This window comes from Furipterus horrens, unplaced genomic scaffold, assembly GCF_987537825.1.
Source record: "Furipterus horrens unplaced genomic scaffold, mFurHor1.1.pri manual_scaffold_17, whole genome shotgun sequence".
NCBI lineage: Eukaryota > Metazoa > Chordata > Mammalia > Chiroptera > Furipteridae > Furipterus > Furipterus horrens.
The window spans coordinates 75,843,968-75,869,084 of record NW_028327187.1 but is presented as its reverse complement, the minus strand read 5'-3'; the positions used below and the strand labels follow the sequence as shown (position 1 = coordinate 75,869,084).

General features: G+C 40.4%; 1 protein-coding gene across 1 annotated transcript in view; it reads left to right on the top strand.

The window, feature by feature from the left end:
* F8 (coagulation factor VIII) overlaps positions 1-25,117 on the top strand; it is a 217,867-nt gene that overhangs the window by 5,549 nt on the left and 187,201 nt on the right. The gene's annotated exons all lie outside the window — the stretch shown is intronic.

Sequence of the window (25,117 nt, the reverse complement as noted above, 5' to 3'; positions counted from 1 at the left end):
CAGGAAATAATTTCCTTTATTTTTCAACTTTGTTACCACCGTGTTGCCTATAGCACTCTCTCATGATTCTCTTAATGCCACATTATCTGTAGTTAAGTGCCTTTTCTCATTCTTAAATTCCTGTATTTTTCCTCTTTATTTGTATCAATGAACAGGTTTGCCAGGGATTTGTCTCTTTTGTTATTGATGATCTTTTCAAAAAATGAGCTTTTGAGTTTCTTTGTTCTTCTTAGTTATTTTTAATATTCATTTTTAAGATTTTTATCTTTATCAATGATCTCTTCTTAGTTTCTTTTAGTTTATTGAGCTGTATTTTTCTAATACCTTAGGAAAAGTAATATGTTCTTTTTTCTTTTTTGTCCTATTTTTAAATAGTGAAGGCACTTACGTTTTTCTCTGAGAACAACTTTTCCTATAGGTTATGGTATGAAGAGTTTTCTCTTCATTGTTTTCAGTATAGTTTCTAATATCCTCTTTGATTCATTTAGGAGCATGATTTTTAATTGCATTTTAAATTTACTTGTCATTTTTAATATTTAGGTCAATTTTGAGTATCCTCTTAGATTTCTATTGCTGTGTAACAATTGTCTCAAACTTAGAAGCTTGCAAGAAAACCTATTGATTATCTCACAGTTTCAGTGGGTCAGAAGTTCAGATGGGCACGACTAGGTACTCTGCTCAGGGTCATACAAGGCCAAAATCAAGGTGTTGACAGGGCTGTGTTCCTTACTGGAGTCTCTGGGGAGAGTCTACTTCCAGGCTTATTTAGAATTCAGTTCTTTCTCTCAATTTCCATGCAGTGCCCTCCATCTTCAAACTAGTAAGAGTGCATCAAGTCTTTCTCATGCTTTGAATCTGTCTGACTTAATTTTCAACTACATCTCTCTGACCTTGTGTTCTGGCCCCCTCTTGGACTTTTAAGAACCTTTGTGACTACATTGGGCCCACCCAGATAATCTCCCTTCCCAAGGTCAGCTAATTGGCGACCATAATTTCATCTGCAAAGGTGTTGTTTTTTTTGCTACGGAACATATTTATGGGCATCACAACAAAGGACAAAGGTCATGAGGGACAACATTTTGCCTACCTCAGGTATAATTTATGTACAATGAAATGCACAGATTTCAAAAGTGCAGTTTGGTCAGTTTTCACAAATGCATAACCACCACCATAATTAACATACAGAACATTTACATCAACCATCCTGCAAAATTACAGTGAGTCTTGGTACTCTGACCCAGTCCCCAGGCAACAAGCTGCTTTTTGGAATGACAGACTCATTATGGAACTGGAAAAGTAGGTGTTTGTGCTGCTTGTCATTACCAGGACCAATAAGTAAAGACAAGGATTAAATATTTATGGGTGCTTTATTCAGATGCTGGTAATCTGAGCAGACAGTGGGTTATGTACCCTCAAAAACCATCTTTTAAAAAAAAGTTATTTATTTGTTTGTTTGTTTATTTTTAGAGAGAGGGGAAAGGAGAAAGAGAGGGAGAGAAACATCACTGTGTGGCTGCCTCTGACTCGCGCCCCCAACTGGGGACCTGACATGCAACTTAGTCATGTGCCCTGACTGGGAATCGAACCAGTGACATTTGGTTCGTAGGCCGATGCTCAATCCACTGAGCCACAGTAGCCAGAATAAAAACCATCTTAACATCTGATCTCAAGCCGACCATTTTAAAATTTTTATTTATTTTTATTGTATTTTTTCATTACCGTTTATGCCCTTTACACCCTCTTCCATCTCCTCCAGTGCCCCACCCCCACAATCACCATGCTGTTGTCCATGTCCATAAGTCCTTTTTCTTTTTTGCTTGATGTCTCCACCCCCTAACCTCCCATTTGGGGGTTGCCAGCCTTCTCTCTATCTCTGAGACTTTCTATTTTGCTTGTTAGTTCAGCTTGTTCATTAGATTCCACATTTGAGTGAAATCATATGGTATTTGTTTTTCTCTGATTGTCTTATTTCACTTAGCATAATGTTCTCCAGGTCCATACATGCTGTTGCAATGGTAGAATTTTCTTTTTTATGGCCGAGTAGTGTTCCATTGTGTAAATGTACCCTAGCTGTTTTATCCACTATCTACTGATGGATAGTTGGGCTGCTTCTAAATCTTGCTATTGTAAGGAATGCTGCAATGAACATAGAGGTGCTTATTTTCTTTTGAATTTGTGTTTTGGGTTCCTCTGGATAAATTCCAACAAGTGGAATCTCTGGGTCATAAGGTAGTTCCACTTCCATTTTTTGAGGAAACTCCATACTGCTTTCCACAGTGCCTGCACCAGTCTGCGTTCCCAACCAACACTGCAAAGGGTTCCCTTTTCTCCACATCCTCGTCAGAACTTGTTGTTTGTTGATTTATTTTATTTTATTTTCAACAGTCCCTATGTTTAAACTTAGGGGAGTATTTTTTAAATTGTTTTTCTATTACAGTTGTCCCACTTTTCCCCCCCTGCTTCCCCCCACCCTGCCTACCCCTTCTCCCACAGTCAATCCCCACCCCGTTGCCCATGTCCATGGGTCATTTATACTAGTTCCTTGACTAGACCCTCCCCTTCTTACCTCCCTTCACTCCCTCTTCCCTCTCCCCCTTGTTTGTTGATTTATTGATGCTAGCCATTCTGACAGGTCTGAGGTGATATCTCACTGTGGTTTTAATTTGTATTTGTCTCATACTTAGTGACATTGAGCATCTTTACATATGTCTATTGGCCATCTATATGTCCTCTTTGGAGAAGTGTCTATTCAGGTCCTCTGTCAATTTTTTAATTGGATTTTGTTTGTTTGTTTGTTTGTTTTTGGCATTGACTTTTAAAAGTTCTTTATAAATTTTGGACATTAATTTCTTATCAAATGTATTGGGAAATATGTTCTCCCACTCAGTGGGTTGTCTTTATATTTTGTTGATGCTTTCCCTTGCTCTACAAAAGCTTTTTAGTTTAACGTAGTCCCTTTTTTTATTTTTCTTTTGTTTCCCTTGCCTGAGGAGATATATCAGAAAAAAAAATATTGCTACAGGCAATGCCTGAGATTTTACTGGCTATGTTTCCTTCTAGGATTTTTTATGGTTTTGGGTCTAACATTTAAGTCTTTAATCCACTTTGAATTTACTCTTGTGTGTGGTGTAAGGATGTGGCCTAGTTTCATTTTTCTCCATGAATTTGTCAAGTTTTCCCAATACCACGTATTGAATAAACTATCTTTATCCCATTGTATGTACTTGTTCATAGTCGAATAATAACTATGAAGATGTGGGTTTATTTCTGGGCTCTCTACTCTGTCCAATTGATCTATGTGTCTGTTTTTATGCCAATGCCATGCTCTTTTCATTACTATGGCCTTACAGTATAGTTTGAAACCTTCTTATAAGGTGAAGAAAAGAGTAGGTAAGGGGTTTGAAAAAAACAGTTAATCAGATAAGAGTTGCAGTCCCAGGGAAATTTTTCTAATATTTCTTCACCTGATGATCAGCAATTCTTTGTCTGCATTAGATCTTCCTTCCCTGGAACACAATGGCTCAGATACTATCTCCATTCATAACTTGCAGATGCCATGGGGCACAAAGGTTGAATTCCTTGTTGACCTCCCGGAGTCATGTATTCCAGTTGTTTGAATAACAGCTTTCCACAGGCATTAATCATGTAAGCCTATCAACTATAACTACAGCTAAAATGTTTAACTCTTGAGTTCCCCTATCAATTTTTGACTTTTCAAGAGTTTTATATCAGTTGAATCATATAGTATACACTCTTCAGTGTCTGGGTTTTTATATTCAGCATCATGATTTGGAAATTCATACAGTTGTTGCATGAAGTAGTTCTATCCTCTTTTTTTAATCCTCACCCGAGGATATATTTATTGATTTTAGAAAGAGAGGAAGAGAGAGAAAGAGAGAGGGAGAGTATGAGAAACATTTATGAGAGAGAGAAACATCAATTGGTTGACTCCCTTACACACCCCGACCAGGGATTGAACCTACAAGCTAGGTATGTGTCCTGACCGAGGACCGAACCCACAACCTTTTGGTGGATGGGATGATTCTCCAACCAACTGGGCCACAGAGCCAGGGCAATTCTGTCCTTTTTATTGCTAGTTACTTCTCCATTATGGGAATATATCATAATTTGCTTATTCATTCACTGTTCACATGGAACATTGGAGTGTTTCTGGTTTGGGGGCTAATATAAATAAACCAGCTATGAACATTCCTGTACAAGTTTTTGTATGGACATCTGTTTTCATTTATTTTAGTTAAATATCTAAGAGTAAAACACTCGATCATATGGTAAATGTGTGTTTAACTTTATAAGAGACTGCCAGTAGATTTCTGGAATCATTGTACTATTTTATACTACCACCAACAATGCATGAAAGTGCCAGTTTTGACATGCCCTGGACAACATTTGATGTTGCCAGTATTTAATTTTCACCATTTTAATTACTGTATAGTGGTATCTTACTGTTTGCATATGGTATGAGAAAGGGTTATAAGTCCTTTCTATAGTTTATTATAGCTGGAAGTTGTGCAGTGTTAATGATCCAGAAGTAGAGGCCCAGATGGTCAATAGACTGGTATCTAACTGAACATTTGGCCATGTATCCATTAATGTCGGTCTTGTTAAAAATTAATGTTGAGATAATTGTACTTATACATTGTGCTTTGTTTTGTGGCTTCCATCTAACATGCAACCTGTGGCATAGTGAATAATAGTTTGAGTGTAAAACTGAATTTAGTATATAAAATAATTTATTTGCTACCTTGCTTTCTGTTGTGTAGGTAGTCACATGTACTTACCAAGAAAAAGTTGATAGAATTTTCATTTTGTTAATGCTGTTCTATAGTCCAGATTATTTTTATACTGATTAACAGGATAAGCTGACTCTGGACACATCCTGACAATCTCTGCCAAGGTTTGAAGTAAACATCTGGGAAAATTCAGTTTTATATTATCTGTTCCTGCAGCTGCTCAATTCTTCTCAGCAAGGTCAGGGAATATAATAGGTTTTCTGATTGGTTTTAGATAAAATGTGAAAGAACAGTTCATGTCAAGGACATTGTTGCCAAATATATTTGACAAGATTTATATATCAAATCCCAAGGGAAATACACAAACAGAAACTCCACCAAAGTTAGGAAAGAGTAAAACCTGTGAACCCTGGAACATTTTGTCACTTACTGTGTAGATTATCCTGAAACTGAGACAGGCACATAAATCACACGTTTTTGTTCCAGTGAAAAATATCATTCTAATGGCAAAGGTCTCAGGCTGGGGAGCGATATGGTCCTTTATAGGCTCATCTCTGAAGTGAATCCCACACCTGGGTGGTACTGATGCTCGTAGGAAAGTCTGGAATGTCCCTTTGAACAGAGAGTCCTGCTCTGAACCTAAGCCTAGACCTTCTGTTTCTCTGTCTCAACCTTGTTTCTTCATCTAGCTTTTTTTTTTTTTTTTTTGTCACTTCCCACAGAGGGAGAAAAACGTGTTTCTGTGTACTCTTGATCCTGTTCCCTCTCTGCTCTTCCAAGCTCTTGCTCTAGTAAACATTTTCTGTGTGTCTTATATTTTTATTTTAGTCAGAAATATTGAACTGAGCTAGTGTATGTCAAAATACCTATCTTTGGGCATGGATCTCAGTCAATCAAAACTTTGGAGAAACTGGGGTGGGTAGACTCAGCAGAACCTAGGAGACAAAATTGGAAAAGGAACAAAGTAGGGATGAGTTGATACGTTTGGAAGGACATAAGTCTCAAAGTGGCCAGGAGATGGGACAAATGGAGTGAAGGGAGAATTGCACACAATGACATAGGCATCAAATAATGTTGTGACTAAAAACCATGTAGGTATATGCCAGGGTTAGTGCTATGGAAATTTTTAGAGATGGATGAATTTAGAGCACATTTAAATATGAATTAATATCATTGGTTGTGTTCCCTGGAAGCCTATTGTGAGACAGAGATTAATGTGCAGAAAGTTTCTTTAGAGTGTTCCGAGGACCATCTCTGAGGAAGAGATGGGAAGGACAGGAAAGAAATAGTGGTGGGCAGAGGGAGAAGTTGGGCTGCAGCACAGGCCAACCCTACAGGGAGCTGGAATGACCCTTCTGAGTTGTCCCAAGTTGGGTCAACATGGCCAGGACTTCATATCTCTGCACCGTTTGGTCATTAAGCATTGGGTATCGTGGGAAGGGGCATGGCATGGGTCTCCCGGTAAGTGGGCGTGGCCTGCTCTGGTAAGGGGCGGGGCTTTCCCTGAGAAAGGCCTATGGGCAGCTTTGGGAAAACGAGGGGTTCTCAGAATCTGACCCCATGCCAGGAGGCTTTGTGAGGAGACCTCAGCTAAAAGCCATCCTCCGTCAGCCTCCTCCCTGCAGGTGGATGAGGGTCAAGTTTTTTCATGGCCATCCCATCTCTGTTTTCATCACAGCCCCCACTCACTCACCATCTTCACCTGTATGGGGAGCAGCTTTTTGAGCTCCTGGTGGCCCTTGTACTGTGCCCCTCAGGCAGCATGGCTGCTCTTGGGTGTGGTACATTCCTGCCCATCCCCCATGTAACAGCACATTGCCTCCTCATTATCATGCCCTTGGGGCTCCAAATCTGGCCTGCTACTCATTCAGTACTTATGAATAGCCCAGGTGCCCAAATGACACCCCTAGCTTCTATTCAGTGAGGTTCTTGTGTTTCTGCTGTGGGCACCTTCTAAACTGCTGAGACTAGAGCTGCAAGGAGAGTAGCACAGACTCCTGAGGAGGGTCATGGGGAATGATGGTAAGTAGAGTGTAGTTGCTGCCACACTTTGGTTCCTAAACCCATGTGGTAGGGATACAACAATCTTTGAATTAATGTGTATACAGCAACTTAGAAATTGGCTCTCCATTCTCATAGGGCCTTGAACAAACTGGATCTTTAACTGGGCTTTAAGAGGTCATTCCACTGCTCTGGATGGAGCAGCATGTGATAAAGCCTATGGACACTATGGTCATGGGCCCACTCCAGCACATACTTGGCTGTACAGTTGATCCCCTATTCTGACATGATGTTATATGGGATCCCACATCAGTGACTCAACCCCTCTGTAAGCCATCAGATAGTGGTGCTGGCTGAGGCCCTATAGGCAGGAAAGGCAAACATATACCTGGAATACATGTCTCTTCCAATCAGAATGAAGTGCTATCCCTTCTAGCATGGAAGGGATTGGTCCAATGCAGTCAACTTGCTAACTGGTCTCCATGATAGACAGTGCCATATTGGGAACTCAGCATTGGTTTGTCTTGCTGGCAGGTGGACTTTGTGGGGCAACACTAGCTAGATCTGCCTTCATCAGTAGGAAGCCATGCTTTTCTTTTAAAAAATTATATCATATTGATTATGCTATTACAGTTGTCCTGATTTTTTCCCCTTTTGCACCCCTCCACCCAGCACTGCCTACTCCCTCAGGCAATACCATTGTTTATGTCCATTGGTTAAGCATGTAAGATCTTCGGCTACTCCATTTCCTATACTGTACTTTACATCCCCATAGCTATTCTGTAACTATCTATTTGTACTTCTTAATCCACTCACCTCTTCACCCATTCCCCACACCCCCTCCCATCTGGAAACCATCAAAACGCTCTCCGTATCCATGATTCTGTCTCTGTTCTTCTTCGCACTTTGTTTTTTAGATTCAATGATTGATAGATATGTATTTTTGCTGATTTATTGTTCATAGTTTTGATCTTTTTCTTAAATAAGTCCCTTCAACATTTCATATAATAATGATTTGGTGATGACAAACTTCTTTAATTTTTATTGTCTGGGAAGCTCTTTATCTGCCCTTTGATTCTAAATGATAGCTTTGCTGGGTAGAGCAATCTTGGCTGTAGGTCCTTGCTTTTCATGACTTTGAATATTTCTTGCCAATCCCTTCTAGCCTGCAAAGTTTCTTTTGAAAACTCAGCTGACAGTCTGTAGGGAACTAACTTCTTTTCTCTTGCTGCTTTTAATATTCTCTCTTTAACTTTAACATTTGGCATTTTAATTATGATGTGTCTTGGGATGGGCCACTTTGCATCCATCTTTTTTTGGCACTCTCTGTGCTTCCTGGACTTGTATGTCTATTTCCTTCACTAAATTAGTGAAGTTTTCTTTCATTACTTTTTCAAATAGATTTCCAATTTCTTGCTCTTTCTCTGCTCTTTCTGGCACCACTAGGATGCAAATGTTGAACCTCTTGAAGTTGGCCCAGAGGCTACTCATACTATCCTCACTTTTTTGGCTTCTTTTTCCTTGTTGTTGTTCTCATTGGTTGTTTTTTTCTTCCTTATGCTCTAAATCATTGATTTGATTCTCAGCTTCATTCACTCTACTGTTGTTTCCCTGTAAATATTTCTTTATGTCAATTAGTGTATCCTTCATTTCTGACTGGATCTTTTTTGTTCTGCTGAGGTCCTCACTAAGTTCCTTGACCATCCTTATAACTAGTGTTTTGAACTCTGCATCTGGTAGATTGTTTATCTCCACTTTGTTTATTTCTTTCTCTGGAGTTTTGGTCTGTTCCTTCATTTGGGCCATGTTTTTTTGTTGCCTCATTTTGGCAGCCTCTCTGTGTTTGTTTCTATGTATTAGATGGAGCTGCTTTGACTCTGTGTCTTGGTAGTGTGGCCTAATGTAGTAGGTTTCCTGTAGGGTCCAGTGGCACAGCTTCCCCTATCACCAAAGCAGAGTACTTGAGGTTCACCCTTTGTGTGGGCTGAGTACACCTTCTTCTTGTAGTTGAGCCTTGGTTGCTGTTGGCAGATTAATTGAAGGGATTTACCCAGGTCAGTCAGCTGCAAGGATTGGCTGTGACCACTTACCACCAACCTCCTCCCTCTGTAGAGGATCAGCTGAGCAGTGGCAGGGTTGTGGTGCTCTGGTGTAGTCTGTAGCTGTCCTTGGGGTGCACTGGCCCTGGGATTCCCAGATGGTGCAGGTCAATGTCAGCCCCCACCTATGTTTTTCCCCAGGCCACCATGCCTAAGCTATAAAGCAATCAGAGATGCCTGCTACTTGAGCTGGGCTTGGAGATTCCCAGGCGAAGCCAAGATGTGAATCTAGGCTAGCTGTTGCTAGTGCCATGCCTGGGACTCAATGAGGCAAGCTATTGCTTGTTTGAGAGGATTTAGAAATTTGTGCAGGATGAGCCAAGACCAGCCATTCATATGGAAAGGAAGCTTGGGGGAGGGGGCATAAGTTGGATGAGGGAGAGTTTCTGGGGAACTTCAAGGTGGGTCAAACAGTGTTAGGTAGGTTGATGGAGTCTCAGATATGACACTACCTTGCCAGCTCTGTGGCTCTATGGGGGGAGGATTTAGAAAAGGGACAATGGCCTCTGCTTGCCTTGATGCCACACACTGCAGTTCCTCTCCCAGTATGCCACTGGTGCCTTTCAAGCTGCTACCCCATTGCTGAAGCTCAGAGGAAGTGAGTCTAAGTAGGTGAGTCCATGTCTGGGTTCTTTGTTTTTTTTTTTTTTCAAAGATTTCAGTTATTTATTATTTTAGAGAGAGGGGAAGGGAGGGAGAAAGAGAGGGAGAGAAACATCAATGTGTGGTTGCATCTTGCATGCTCCCTACTGGGGACCTGGCCCACAACCCAGGCATGTACCCTGACAGGGAATCAAACCAGAGACCCTTTGGTTCACAGGCTGGTGCTCAATCCACTGAGCCACACTAGTTAGGGCCCATGTGTGGGTTCTTTAAGATGAATTGCTTGGGGCTCCATAAGTTTCTTCCACTGACTCAAGTCCCGCTGGTTTTTGCAGCCAGAAGTTGTGGGGATTTATCTTCCTGGCATTGTAACTCTGGGATAGGAAGCCTGGTATGGGGCTGGGATTCCTAGCTCCCTAGATATCTGTCCCAAATTGTCCACTACATGTTGATGTGGGTCCAGCCTGTTCCACATCTGCTCCCATCCTACCCATCTGGATGGATGTGGTTTCTTTAATTCTGTAGTTGTCACACTTCCATTCAACTTGATTTCTGACAGTTCTGAGTGATAGTTGTTCTATACTTTAGTTGTAATTTTGATGTAGTTGCGCAAAGAGATGAGCCATGTCTGCCTATGCTGCCTTCTTGAACAGAAGCCCAGGAAGCCATGCTATTGTGTCCATGAATAAATTCTCTTCCTGCCACCATAGACACTTAGCTCATATCTTGCTACCACTGGGATGGCCCATGCAGAGACTGGCTAATGTTAATTGCTAGTCATTTTGTCCACATTATTGTTATATGCTTCTTCATAGTAGATGCTCTCTTGCAGCATTAACGTATGACATGAAGGTCTTTCTATTTTGTGCCCACTCACTAATAAGCCTTTATCAGAGACATCCTTGTCCCTGGATGGTCCAGTCTTTTTTTCTCCTAGGCTCCTGGCCAGACAGCCAAGCCATTTGCTGCTGTCCATTAATCTGTTTGGCCCCTTAGGGGATTTACAACCATCAATTGTTGGCTTGCACCTGCTTATTAAAATGTCGCATCTGTAAATATAGCTCAGGATTTTCCTCCACTACCGTTTGGTCAGCAGGGATCCCCCATGTGGCTATGGGTGTGATTTGAAGTAGAGGTGGCAGTATAGCAGGAGAGGACAAGATGTGCCTCTGAAAACCTGCTCCTGCAGCATGCCTGTGCCCTCTGGTCAATGCAGATCCCCATTCCTTCCTCCATAAATCAACTCCTTTTACTGGAAGAACTTCCTTATCAGTACTCTGGCCTCTGGCCCTTAGCCAGTACGGAAAGTCATTTGTGGTGGCCTTGGGTTGGCAGAGCTGCTTCTGCTACGTGCTTTTTTGGGTGCCCTGGAAACCCTGGAATGGAGTGAAATGCAAGACTTTGTGGGAGGGGAGGGAGGCTAGAGAGGTGAGGACTAAGTCAGCTTCACCTTTGCCCCACTCATTTGGTCTCTGACAGGTCTACTCAAAACAATGCATTTAAGGAGTGTTTTCAGCCAATCTGCTCCTACCTGCCTCAAATAGTTTTAAGGTCTTCCTCTGTGACTGTATGCTAGCCAGTTTCTCCATGTGCTTCCAAAAGTCTACTTTATGTGAGTAGATGCAGTTAGGTGTAGGCTCACCATTTTAAGGCTCACTCAACCCCTTTTGTTTTCTTAAAGGCAATCTTGCTGGTTTCCTCAACTGATCTTTTATGCCTTGGTTTTGACATTGATGTCGTCTTGGGCTCACAGAGCCTCCCCTGAGAGCAGCTGCGTCCATCCCTCTCCTTTCTTTTTCTTAAGTATATTTTCTTGATTATGCTGTTACAGTTGTCCCAATTTTTTTCCTTTGTTCCCCTCTGCCCAGTACCGCACTTCCTTCCAGCAATCCCACTACCCTTAGTTCATGTCCGTGGGTCGTGCATGTAAGTTCTTTGGCTTCTCCCTTTCCTGTGTTATTTTTAACATCCCCCTGTCTATTTTATGCCTACCAATTATGCTTAATCCCTACACAATTTCCCTATTTCTCCCTCTTACCCCTCCCAGCTGATAACCCTCCAAATGATCTGCATACCTATGATTCTGTTCCTGTTCTAGTTGTTTGCTTAGCTTGTTTTGTTTTTATTGTTTAGATTCTGCTGTTGATAGTTGTGAGTTTGTTGTCATTTTAATGTTCATAGTTTTGATCTTCTTTTTCTTAAATAAGTCCCTGTAACAGTTCATATAATAATGGCTTGGTGATGATGAGCTTTACCTTGTCTGGAAAGCACTTTATCTGCTCTTCCATTCTAAATGATAGCTTTGCTGAATAGAATAATCTTGGTTGTAGGTCCTTGTTTTCCATCACTTTGAATACTTCTTGTCAGTTCCTTCTTGCCTGCAAAGTTTCCTTTGAGAAGTCTGCTGATAGTCTTATAGGAACCCCTTTGTAGGTAACTCTGTTCTTTTCTCTTGCTGCTTTTAAGAGTCTCCCTTTATCTTTAACCTTTAGCATTTTAATTATGATGTGTCTTGGGGTGGTCCTTTTTGGGTCCAGCCCGCCCAGGACTCTCCGTGCTTCCTGGACTTGTATGTCTATTTTCTCTGCCAAATTTGGGAAGGTTTCCTCCATTATTTTTTCACATAAGTTTTCAATTTCTTGCTCTTCCTCTTATCCTCCGGGCACCCCTATGATTCGGATGTTGGCACGTTTAAAGTTGTCCCAGAGGTTCCTAAGCCTCTCCTCATTTTTTAAAATTCTTGTTTCTTCATTCTGTACTGGTCGACTGTTTATTTCTTCCTTATGTTCCAAATTGTTGATTTGAACCCAGGCTTCCTTCCCTTCACCATTGGTTTTTTGTAGATTTCCCTCCTTTCCACTTAGCCTAGCCTTCATTTCTTCCTTATGCATTTGCCATACTAAAGCATGCCTGTCAAGTCTGTGAGCATCTTTATCGCCCCTGTCTTGAACTCTGTGTCTGTTAGGTTGGCTATCTCCTCGTCGCTTAGTTCTTCTACTGGAATCTTGATCTGCTCCTTCTTTAGGGCCATTCTTCTCTGCCTCCTCAACTTGACCGCCTCCTGTGTTTGCCTCTGTCTGAGGTAGAGCTGTTGCACCTGTTACATTGTAAGGGGTGGAGCCTTAGGCATTCATCAGTGTGGGTGACCTGTTTCACCACATTGTGGCACTGTATGTGGGGGAGGGTCCTGAAGGGGAACAGTGCCACTTGCTCAGCACTCGCCCCTTTTCCAGGCACTTCTCCTACTGGCCAAATGGGACTGGTGCCCCTCTAGCTGTTGCCCTGGTGTGGTTCCCAGAGTGTGTGGGTTTGCGGATGTTCTAGGCCTATAGGGGCCCCTAAACAAATGGACTCTGCTGAGAGACCAGCAGTTTCTTCTGCTGCCCCAACTACCACTGGTTTTAATTCAAAAGCAATGAGGCTTTATTTTCCTTGGCTCTGGAACCATGAGTTGCATGGTCGGGTCTGGGGCTGGGATCACTCCCCAGGTACCCCTTCTGACTTTTATAATGTGTGACTGTGCTTTCTGCCAGCTGGCCACAGCCACTTACTTGCTGCCACCGCTGCCGTCGCCACTGCCACATCACATCCTCTCTATCCCGGTTCCATCCCTCTTACCTGTCTGGATGAGTATTACTTCTTTATATCTTTTTTGTTGGACTTCCATACAGTTCAATTTTCTTATAGTTCTGGTTGTTTTTAGTTTTGAGGTAGTATTCCTTCTTATATTTGTGGAGGGAAGCAAAGCATGTCTACCTATGTCTCCATCTTGGCCAGAAGTCCATCCCTCTCCTTTTAACCATTTCATGAAGTTCATGTTGGGTGTGACTCACCTAGCAGGGTCTGTTCTGTCTGCACTCCAATGTATTTTTATTTTTCACTAGAATAGTTCAAACGTTCATCTCTTGGCCACACCCCTCATCAAAATTCCAGGGGCACAAATTCAAGGACCTATTCAGGTTTCACCCTGATGTGTATCTGGATGCATTTTCCCATTTTCGCTGCAGGGCTTGATGGTTTGGGTGGTTGGAGGGTCCCTCATGGAAGAGGGTTTATGACCTCTCAGCTACCCTTTCATTGTAAAGCACCCTGGTGCATTTTATGTTTTCAGTAATTCTGAACAGTGTTCTGCTAGTCACGTCTGCTGACCTTGAGCAGCAGCATTTCCACAAGTTTATAACTATCAATGACTTGTCTGAAAGCACATCAGATGAAAAAGAATGTTTCCAACCAACATTGTTCAAGAAACGACAACTTCTGTTCTTCCTTGAATAATTTGATAGCTTTTTCAGCACAAAAATTCTTAAAATTAATGTCTGCTCTTTTCATATGTGTGTGTGTGTGTGTGTGTGTGTGTTTTCAGGAAGTTTATTGGGGAGAGTTTCCTGGTGCTTACTGAGGCTCACCAAGTGTCTGAATGGTTTCCTTCGGGAATGGTGACACATCAGAGGCTGATTGTTGGCCTCTCTTTCTGGCAAGTTGAATGTTCCCAGCGGCAGTTGCTAGATCAGCCTTGGTGAGTCCATGATGTTGGGCCCATGCATAGCCCTTGCTATGGCTCCTTTGTGCATGTATTCATTTTGGCAGCATTGTAGTACCAACAACTGAGCTTGGCTAACGTCAACTGGCTCAGTCATTCAGTCTACTTGGTTGTTTGGTGTCTTTCCTAGAGTGGGGGTTCTCTTCACTTATTCATTCTCCAGTGCTCTTCCTTTCTTTCTGTAGTATATCAAAATTTCTGACCTATATCAATTTCCTTTTCTCTCTAAAATGTATTTTAATATTTCTTTCAAGGCAGGTCTACTGGCAACAAATTCCTTCAATTTTTGTTTGTCTAAAGGAGTCTTTATTTCTCCTTCACTCTTGAAGAATAATTTCACAAGGTACAGAATTCTAGCTTGGGTTTTTTCCCCTCTGAACATGTTAAATATTTCACTCCACATTGGTCTTGCTCGCATGTTTTCTGAGGAGAGGCTGAATGTGATTTTTCCTTTGCTCCTGTTTAGGGAAGGTGTTTTTTTTTGTTTTTTTTTTTTTTCTTGTGGTTTCACTCAAGACTTTTTCTTTATCTTTAATTTTCTCAAGTTTGAATATAATAAGCCTAGGAGTAGTCGGGGTGGGGGACATTTATTCTGCTTAGTATTCTCTGAGTTTTCTACATTTATGGTTTGGTGTCCAACATTAATTTGGGGGAAATTCTCAATCATCATTATTTACATATTGTTTCTGTTCCTTTCTTTCTTCTCATTCTGATATTCTCATTATGCATATGTTACCTTTTGTAGTTGTCTCACCGTACTTGGATATTCTACTCTTTTCTTTATTCTTATTTTTCTATTTGCTTCCCAGTTTTTTGAACTTTCTATTGTCATATGCCGAAGCTCAGAGATTCTTTCCTCAGCCATATCCAATCTAATAATGAGCCTATCAATGGTGCTCTTCATTTTTTGTTAGTGTTTTTTACCTCTAGCGTTTATTTTATTTTCGTGTATATTCATTATTTATATATTTAGTTTGCTATCACAAGCACTTTGTTATATCTTCTTTTGAAAATCTGCAGAGCATTTGTGTACAACTTTTTAAAATAAATTTTTATTTTTTAATTTAGTTGGCATACAATTTTATATTAGTTTCAGGTGTACCACACAGTGATTAGACATTATATAGCTTACTAACTGATCACCCATAAATCTAGTACAATATTCTCTCACTTATCGCGGGTATTATGTCCCAGACCCCCCCACAAAATAGGAACCTTACATTTATTCTACACTCTTAAACCTATGTAACTTTAACAACATATGTATACAGTACCATAAAATCCTGCGATATAGCAAAAAATCCGCGATAAATAATTAAATATAACATTTTTTTAAATCCCGCAATACAGTGGGGCCTCAATAAGTAAACTGCGATATAGCAAGGGACTATTGTACCTATCTGATGTCATGCATAGTTACTACAATATTACTGACTATATCCCTATACTGTACTTTACATCTCCATGACTATTCCATAGCTACTAATTTGTACTTGTAAATCCCTTCACCTTTTTCACCCATCATCCCAACCCCCCTCCTGTCTGACAACCATCAAAGTATTCTCTGTATCTGTCAGTCTGTTTCTGTTCTGCTTATTCATTTATCTTTTTTTTTTAGATTCTACATATAAGTGAAATTATATGGCATTTGTCTTCCTCTGTCTGACTTACTTCATTCAGCACAATACCCTCTAGGTCATCCACATTGTTACAGATAGCAAGATTTCATTCTTTTTTATGGCCAAATCATATTCCATTGTATATATGCACCGCTTCTTTTCCATCCATTCATCCATTGATGGATGCTTAGGTTGCTCTCATATTTTTGTCTGTTGTAAATAATGCTGCAGCGAACATAAGGACGTATACGTGTTTTCAGTTTGGTGTTCTGGATTACTTCAGGTAACCAGAAGTGGATTTGCTGGGTCTTTCTTGGTCTCTTATTAATACAGCCTTTGTTTCAAAGTCTATTTTCTCTGGCATAAGTATTGCTGCACCAGTTTTTGTTTGTTTCCATTTTCATGAAATATTTTTCCATCCCTTTACTTTCAGTCTGCGTATGCCTTTCAATATGAAGTAAGTCTCTTGTAGACAGCCTATGTAAGGGTCTTGTTTTGTTATTCATTTAGCTTCCATATGTCTTTTGATTAAAGCATTTATTAAATTTGCATTTAAGTAATTGTTGATAGGTACATATTTATTGCTATTTTGTTACTCATATTTATGATCTTTTCTTCTTAAAGAAGACTAACACTTTACCTAATACTGGTTTGGCAGTGATGAACTCCTTTAACTTTTCCTTGTCTGGAAAGCTCTTTATAAGTAATCTTGGTTTTAGGTACTTACTTTTCATCACTTTGAAGATTTCTTGCCAATCCCTTCTAGCCTGCAAAGTTTCTGTTGAGAAATCAGCTGACAGTCATTTGGGAGCTCCCTTGTAGATAACTAACTTTCTCCTTTTGCTTTTAACATTCTATTTGTCTTTAATCTTGGCATTTTAATTATGATGTGTCTTGGTCTAGGCCTTTTTGTGTTGATCTTGTTTGGGACTTTCTGAACTTCCTGGACTTGTATGTCTATTTCCTTCATGAGGTTAGGGAAGTTTTCCATCATAATTTTTTTACATAGGTTTTCAATTCTTTGCTCTCTCTCTTTTCCTTCTGGTATCCCTGTGATGGGAATGTTGGTATGCTTGAAGTTGTCCCAGAGGCTCCTTATACAGTATTCCCTCACTTATCGCGGGTATTACGTTCTAGACCCCCTGCAATAGGTGAAAATCCACAAAGTAGGAACCTTACATTTATTTTAGTACTTATATATATATTAAGGCTTTATAAACCCTTCCCACACACTTATAAACCATTCCCAGTTCCTTATTAACCTTTCCTACTCCCTTATTAACCTGTTCCACACTTTTATAAACACTACTATGTTCTTAAAAATATTCTACACCCTTAAACCTACGTAACTTTAATAACGTACGTATACAGTACTGCAAAATCCCGCAATATAGCGAAAAATCCATGATAAATAATTAAATAATAATATTTTTAAAAATCCCGCTATACAGTGAGGTCATGATAAGTGAACTGTGATATAGAGAGGGACTACTGTACTAGCCTCATTTTCATGATTCTTTTTTCTTTTCTGATTGGCATTTTTTTAAATTAATTAATTAGTTTATTTTTATTTTTAGAGAGAGGGAAAAGGAGAAAGAGAGGGAGAGAAACATCACTGTGTGGTTGCCTCTCACTTGCGCCCCCAACTGGGGACCTCATGTGCAACCTAGTGATGTGCCTTGACTGGGAATCGAACCAGCGACACTTGGCTCGCAGGCCAATGCTCAATCCACTGAGCCACAGCAGCCAGGGCTGGCATTTTCTTTCTTTAATTGAATTTATTGGGGTGACATTGGTTAATAAAATTATATATTTTTAGGTGTATAATTTTATATTATATCAACTGCATATTTTATTGTGTGTTCACTATCCTGAGTCAAGTCTCCTTCCATCTTCCAAATCTCTGATTTGATCCTCTGCTTCATCTACTTCACTGTTGATTCCCTGTGATGTATTCTTCATTTTAGTTAGTGTATTCTTCATTTATGACTGGTTCTTTTCTATGTTTCCTATCTCCATTCTTAAATTTTTAAAATCTTCTTGTTGAAGTTCTCACTGAATTCATCTCCTCTTCCCCTAGGTTCATTTAGCATCCGTATATCCAGTGTTTCAAACTCTGCATTTAGTAGATTGTTTGTCTCCATTTTGTTTAGTTCTTTTTCTGGAGTTTTGTTATGATCTTTTATTTGGGACATGTTTCTTTGTCTCCTCATTTTAGCAGTCTCTCTGTGTTTATTTCTATGTTTCAGGTAGAGCTGCTATGTTTCCCAGGCTTGGTAGAGTGGCCTAATGTAGTAGCTGTTAAGTGGGGTCTAGTGGTACAGCTTCCCTGATCACCCAAGTTGGTGCTCCAGTTGCACCCCTTGTATGGGCTGTGTATACCTCCTCTTGTAATTGACTCTTGATTGCTGTTGGCACCTCATTGGGAGGGATTTACCGCCAGGCTAATCAGCTGGGAGGACTGTCTGTGACCACCGTGGATGATCAGCCATGCAGGATCCCACCCCACAGAGTAGGATTTACTTCAGTGGGGCTCTGTTTCCTACTGAGTCCTCCACTTGAATGTGTCCATCGTGGAGGAGGTTGGGTGGTTCTTCACTATCATCTGAAGCTGTCTACCAGGTACACTGGCTCTGGGGCCTTTTGGGGGGCACAAGGCAAAGTCAGCAGCCACCTGTGCCCTGATTGGCCACCCAGCATGAGCTATAAAGCTACTTTCAGATGGCAGATACTTACTTGAGCTGGGCTTGGATGTGGCCAGGAGAGGCCAAGTTATGAACCAAATCTGGCTGCTCCTAGTGCTGGGCCTGGAGCCACTTAGCAATAGGTGCAGGGCACACTAAGGCCAAATGGTGCTTGTTTATGAGATTTTAGTAAAGTTCAATGCATGAGCCAAGACAGGTCATTTGTATGTAAAAGTAACTGGAAATGGCTTGGGTGGGCATGAAAGTTGGGTGGGGTGAGGTCTCAGTGAATCACCAGGGCAGGACAAACAGGTTGATGGGTACTCAAATATGGCACCAGCCTACTAGCTCTGTTAGGGGATAGCCAGAAAAGGAATAATGGTCTCTGCTAGCACTCTGTCTGGGAGAAAGCTGCCCCCCAGCCCTCTCTCTGATGCCAGACTACTCAGTTCTTCCTCATATATCACTGGTGCCCCACCACTAGTGAGTGAATTTGAGTAAGTCCATGCATAGGCACTTTAAGAGGAATGCCTGGGAATCCACAAGCCCTCAATCTCACTCTGTTAAAATTTGAGCTGGTTTTTACAACCAGAAGTTAAGAGGACTTCTGTTCTTGCTGCTGGAACCCTTGGCTAGGGGACCTGGTGTGGGACCCCTCACTCCTCAGGGGTATTTCTGGAGCCAAAATATCCATCCTGACTTTAAACCCACATGTGTATGTGGGACCAGCTCATTCCATGTCTCTTCCCCTCCTAAAGCCTTGATGTGGCTTCTTTTTTATATCCTTAGGTGTAGGCCTTCTGTTCACTTAGGCTTCAGGTAGTTCTGATTGATGGTTATTCTGTAGTTTTGCTGTAATTTTGATATGACTGTGGGAGGATTCGAGTATTGCATTTACCATGATGCCATCTTGACTGAAAGCCTCTAACTTTTATTTTTAATTCTTTCTTAGAATTCCATCTTTCTGTTTTCATTAGCAATGTGTTCTTGCATGCTATCTACTTTTTCCATTAACATCTTTAGCATATTAATCTTAGTTTTAAAAAAACTGCTGGTCTAATATTTCCAACAGTTCTTCATAACTGACTCCAGTTCTGCTGCTTGTTTAGTCTTTTCAAACTGTGTTGTTTTTGTTTTTAATATGCCTTGTAATTTTTTGTTGAAAGGTGGACATGATGTACTGGGTAAAAGGAATGTTAATGAATTAGGCCTTTAGTGATGTGGTGGTGAGGTGTGGGGAGGGGGGAAAGCATTGTATTGTCCTATGATTAGGTCTCACTTTTATTGGTGAGCCTGTAACTGTAGACTGTGAACTTCACCAGTGCTTCTCAGTCTTCCCCATTAGGTGGCACAAGATGGCTAGACAGGGCTGATGTTAGCTATTTGCTCTCCAATGGGTAGGTTAGGTTATGATAAAATCTCCCTCATGTTAGGCTGTGGTAAAATAGTTTCTCCCAAGGGCAGGCATTGTTAAGGTGAACAGAATGCTTGGCATATTTCAAAATGGTTACTTTTCCCTTCCCCTTGCTGGAAACATGAGGGTATTTTTCTCTGTTAATCACTGTGAGGACATCACAGAGCTCCTGGACTTAAAACTCACAAAATGAGAGGAGGGGCAGTGCCTGATGAAAGAGTTTTTCAGACTTCATTTCAAGCCTCCAGTAATTCATCAATTACAATTGATGTTTTCCTACTTCAACCCTGGTTTCCACAGGCATTTCTGCTGAAAGGTTTCTACTCCAGTAAGTTGTGATTTTCTGTATTCACCTGTCTCTCAGATTGTGGGATAGCAATTTGTCCTGTGACTTCACTTCTCTGATGGATCTAAGAAGAGTTGTTGATTTTTCAGTTTGTTAAACTTTTTAGTTATTGTTAGGATGGAGTGGTGACTTCTAAGCTCCTTACATGCTGGACTGAAAAACAGAAATCTGACCGTCCACATTTAAGTCATGTTGCCTTTTTAAAAATTAAAAATTCCTAACACTAATCCTTCTCAAATTTTTCCAAAAAGTTGGAGAACATAAATCACTCCTTAACTCATTCAAAGGTCAACATTACCCTGATACCAAAGTCAAACAATTACACCACAAGAATACTACTACCCAAAATCTCTTATAAATCACTGATACAAAAATCTTCAACAATAATAGTAAACTGAATTCAGCAGCATATTAAAAATAATTTTACAACATGACCAAGTGAGATTCACTCCTGCAATGCAAGGATGTTTCAACATACAAAAATCGATCAATATACAACACAGAATAAAGGAAGGAAATACACAGTCATCTCAGCTGATGGATAGAAAGAATTTAACAAAATCTCACACCATTTGACAACAAAAACACTCAACAAACTAGTATAGAAGGAAAATACATCAACATAATAAAAGCCATATGTGAAAACCCCATAGTGAATATCACACTCAATGGCAAAAGACTGAATATTTTTCCTCTAAAATTAGGGACAGGCAAGGATGCCCACTTTTACTACTACTAGTGAACACAGTAAAGGAGGTTCTTGCCAGAGAAATTAGACAAGAAAATAAACAAAAGTCATCCAACTTGGAGAGAAAGAAGCAAAATGATCCATGTTTGCAGGTTATATGATTGTATACGTAGAAAACTTAAAGATTACACACACACACAAAGAAACTGCTAGAACTAATAATTACAGCAAAATAGCAGGATACAAGGTCAACACACAAAAATGAGTAGCACTTCTGGCCAAGATGGAGGCATAGATAAACATGCTTCACCAATAAGAAATACAACGACCTCAAAACCAAAAATAGGCCCCAGCCTGCCCGCCAAGGTGCACTACCAATCAGCCTGCCCCTGGCCTGCGTGAGAGAGAACACTCGCCCCTGGCTGAGGCCAAAGGAGGGTGAAGTGAACTAGAGGCACTTGGTAAAGTTTTGGGTGCTGGGTTTTGAGAAAGAGCTGGGTCTTGAGAAAGAGCTGGGAGAGCAGCGGACTAGATCCCAGTGCAGAATCATCCCCAGTACTATGGGAAAAATATCTTTAGCAGACAACTCCCCTCCAAGTGGCATCAGCTGGAGGCCGCAGCTCAACAACTGTATACAAGATGATCACACAACAAAGGCAGGAAATAAAAGCAGATCAGTCTAAGAACAGAAACAACAAGATGAACCACCTAAAATAGGGAAAAAGAGAAATAACACCCCATCAAAAGGAAAGGAGGAATTCTCAGGAAGAAGGATAGATGAAATAGAGGCAAGCAAACTATCAGACATAGAATTCAAAACAATGGTAATGAGAAACCTCAATGAACTCAACAAAATCAGAGAAAATTACAACAAACTCCAGGGGAACTACAAATAACTCCGGGGAAGGTACAAGGAACTTACTGAGAACTACACCAGCATGAAAAAAAAAAACATAGAAACTATCAATAGGAGCCAGGAAGAAATGAAGAGTACAATTTCCTTACTGAAGAACACAGTAGAAGCAATAAAAAGCAGGCTAACTGAAGAAGAGAACCAGATCAGTGAGCTAGAGGACAACATAGAAAAAATTCCCAGATACTGCAACAAAATGAAAAAAGGCTGAAAAAGAATGAAGAGGGTTTAAGAGAGCTTCAGGACAATTTGAAACAACAATATCTGTATCATAGGGATACCAGAAAGAGAAGAAGAGGAGCAAGGGATAGAGAACCTGACTGAAAAACTAATGACAGAAAATTTCCTGAACATGAGGAGAGAAAAAGTCTCACAAGTACAGGAAGCACAGAGGGCCCCAATGAAGATGAACCCAAGGAGACCCACTCCAAGGCACATCATAATCAAAATGGCAACATTCAAAGACAAAGAGAGAATCCTAAAGGCATCAAGAGAAAAATAACAAATAACATACAAGGGAGCTCCGATAAGGCTATCAGCTGATTTCTTAACAGAAACACTACAAGCCAGAAGGGAATGACAAAAAGCATTTCAAGCAATGAAATACAAGGCCTACAACCAAGACTCTCTTTCAAAATGGAAGGTGAAATAAGGAGTTTCCCAGACAAAGGAAGACTAAAAGAATACATCTCCACCAAACCAGCATTGCAAGACATGCTAGAGGGAATGCTTGAAGAAAGAGAGAGAGGGAGAGGAACACAGGTACAAAGGGAAATGAATAAATACATGTCAATAATAACCTTAAATGTAAATGGATTAAATGCTCCAATCAAAAGACATAGGGTAGCAAAATAGATATGAAAACATGACCCACATATATGCTGTCCACAAGAGACACACCTCAAAACAAAAGATATACACAGACTGAAAGTGAAGGGATGGAAAAAACTATTCCAAGCAAATGGACATGGAAAAAAAAAAAAAAGCTGGGGTAGCAATACTTATATCAGACAAAACAGATTTCACAGCAAAGGCCAAAAAAAAAGAAAAAGAAAAAAGAGACAAAGAAGGACATTTCATAATACTAAAGGGAAAAATTCATCAAGAAGATATAACCCAGGTAAACATATATGCACCCAACATAGGAGCACCCAAATACATAAGGAAAATCTTGGAAGACTACAAGAAAATTATCAACAGCAACACACTGATAGTAGGGGACTTTAACATCCCATTGTCAACAATGGACAGACCTTCAAAGCAAAGAAACACCAAGGATATTGAAGCATTGAACAACACTCTAGATCAAATGTACTTAGTTGATATATATAGAACTTTTCACCCCAAAGGAGCAAGATATACATTCTTTTCAAGTGCACATGGAACATTTTCAAAGATGGACCACATAACAGGACACAAAACAAGCCTCAACAAATTCAAGAAAATTGAAATTATATCAAGCATCTTCTCAGATCACAATGGCTTGAAACTGGAAATCAACCTCAAGAAAAAAGCTCAAAGAATTCAAACTCATGGAGAATGAATAACATGCTATTAAATAATGAATGAGTTAACAATGACATCAAAGAAGAAATCAAAAAGTTTCTGGAAACAAATGATAATGAACACACAACAACCCAAAACCTATGGGATACAGTGAAAGCAGTCCTAAGAGGAACGTTCATAGCAATACAGGCCTACCTAGAAAGGATAGAAGAATCTCTAATAAAAAATCTAACCCGACAGCTACAAGAAGTAGAGGAACAACAACAAACAAAGCCCGGAGCGAGTAGAAGGAAAGAAATCATCAAGATCAGAGCAGAATTAAATGACATTAGAGACTAAGCAAACAATTCAAAAGATCAATAAAACCAAGAGCTGGTACTTTTAAAAGATAAACAAAATTGACAAGCCTTTAACCAGGCTCATCAAGAAAAAAAGAGAGAGAACCCAAATAAATAAAATCAGAAATGAAAAAGGAGAAATCAAAAGGAGCAATATCACAGAAATACAGAGGATTGTAAGAAATTATCACAAAAAGCTGTATCACAAGAAATTTGACAACCTAGATAAAATGGATAAATTTCTGGAAACATATAATCTTCTAAAATGAATCAAGAAGAAGCAGAAAGCCTGAACAGACCAAAAACAACTAGTTAAATTGAAGCAGTAATAAAAAAAACTCCCAGCAAGCAAAAGCCCTGGACCAGATCGCCTCACAGGTGAATTTTATGAAACATTTAGGAGATAACTAGACTATTCAAAAAAATCTAATAAGAGGGAAGACTCCCAAACTCTAATAAGCCAGTATTACTGTAACATAACCTCTGGGCTGCTCTGATTGAAACAGAGCCCACAGGCCATTTAGTTAGGGGCCCGATTGCCCGCTGCCAGAATTACAACTCTCAGTACTAGAGTTTAGTGAAAAGAAAAAGAACTGTTTATTTAACAGTTAAATAGATTTAGATTATCTGCAGATTTCTGCTGTTGAGTCTTATGTTCTTTAAAATACCCACAAACACATAGTTCTGCCTCCCCCTACCAAACCAAGCCTGCCTTAGAAAAGTCGGAAACACCATTTCCCTACTTTCTAGGCACAGTTCAGCTTTACCAGTAGCTGCCAATCACTCAAATCTGATTGGGGAGCTCCTTTCTGTTCTGTGGTGCCCTCCAGCTCTCAATGCAGAACTGTGTGGATTCTCAACCTCCGTGTAAACTGCCTTCCTCCTGCAAACCACATGGATCTCCTCTCCTTCTCAAACTGCATGGTGAGAGCCTCTTAAAGTGGCCTGGAGAGCCCTCTCAAAACCGCATGGAGAAGGCCTCTTCACCAAGCCGCATGGAGGGGGCGCTAGAGAGAGTGAGCGAGAGAGAGAGAGAGAGAGAGAGAGAGAGAGAGAGAGAGGGAGAGTGCGAGATAGAGAGCCAGAGAGAGAGTGAGACCCTAGACAAAATGTCCAGAGCTGCTTATATATCCCTGACTGTATCCTCTGAGGCAGTGGGTGTTGCAACCAGTTCTGACCATTCACAGAACCCTACGCAGGCTCTGTAGGCTCCTTCCGTACCATCCCACAGTTCAAGACTCCTCCCATCTTCTTGGGCCTTGGAAATATAAAAGCCAGTTTGCATAACAAAGACACTAGCAACGAGCCCCAGGCATACAAAGGCGTCTTAAAAGCTGCTTCCTTTTCCCCATCCCCCAGCCGCAAACTCTGGGTTTTGTTTTTGGAGACCCCTGTTTCTGTAACATTACTCTAATTCTAAAACCATATCAAGACACAACAAAGAAAGAAAACTACAGGCCAATATCACTGATGAATATAGATGCTAAAATCCTCAACAAAATATTGGCAAACTGGATCCAGCAATACATCAAGAAGATCATACACCACGATCAAGTGGGATTCATCCCAAGGATGCAAGGATGGTTTAATATTTGCAAATCAGTAAACATAATAC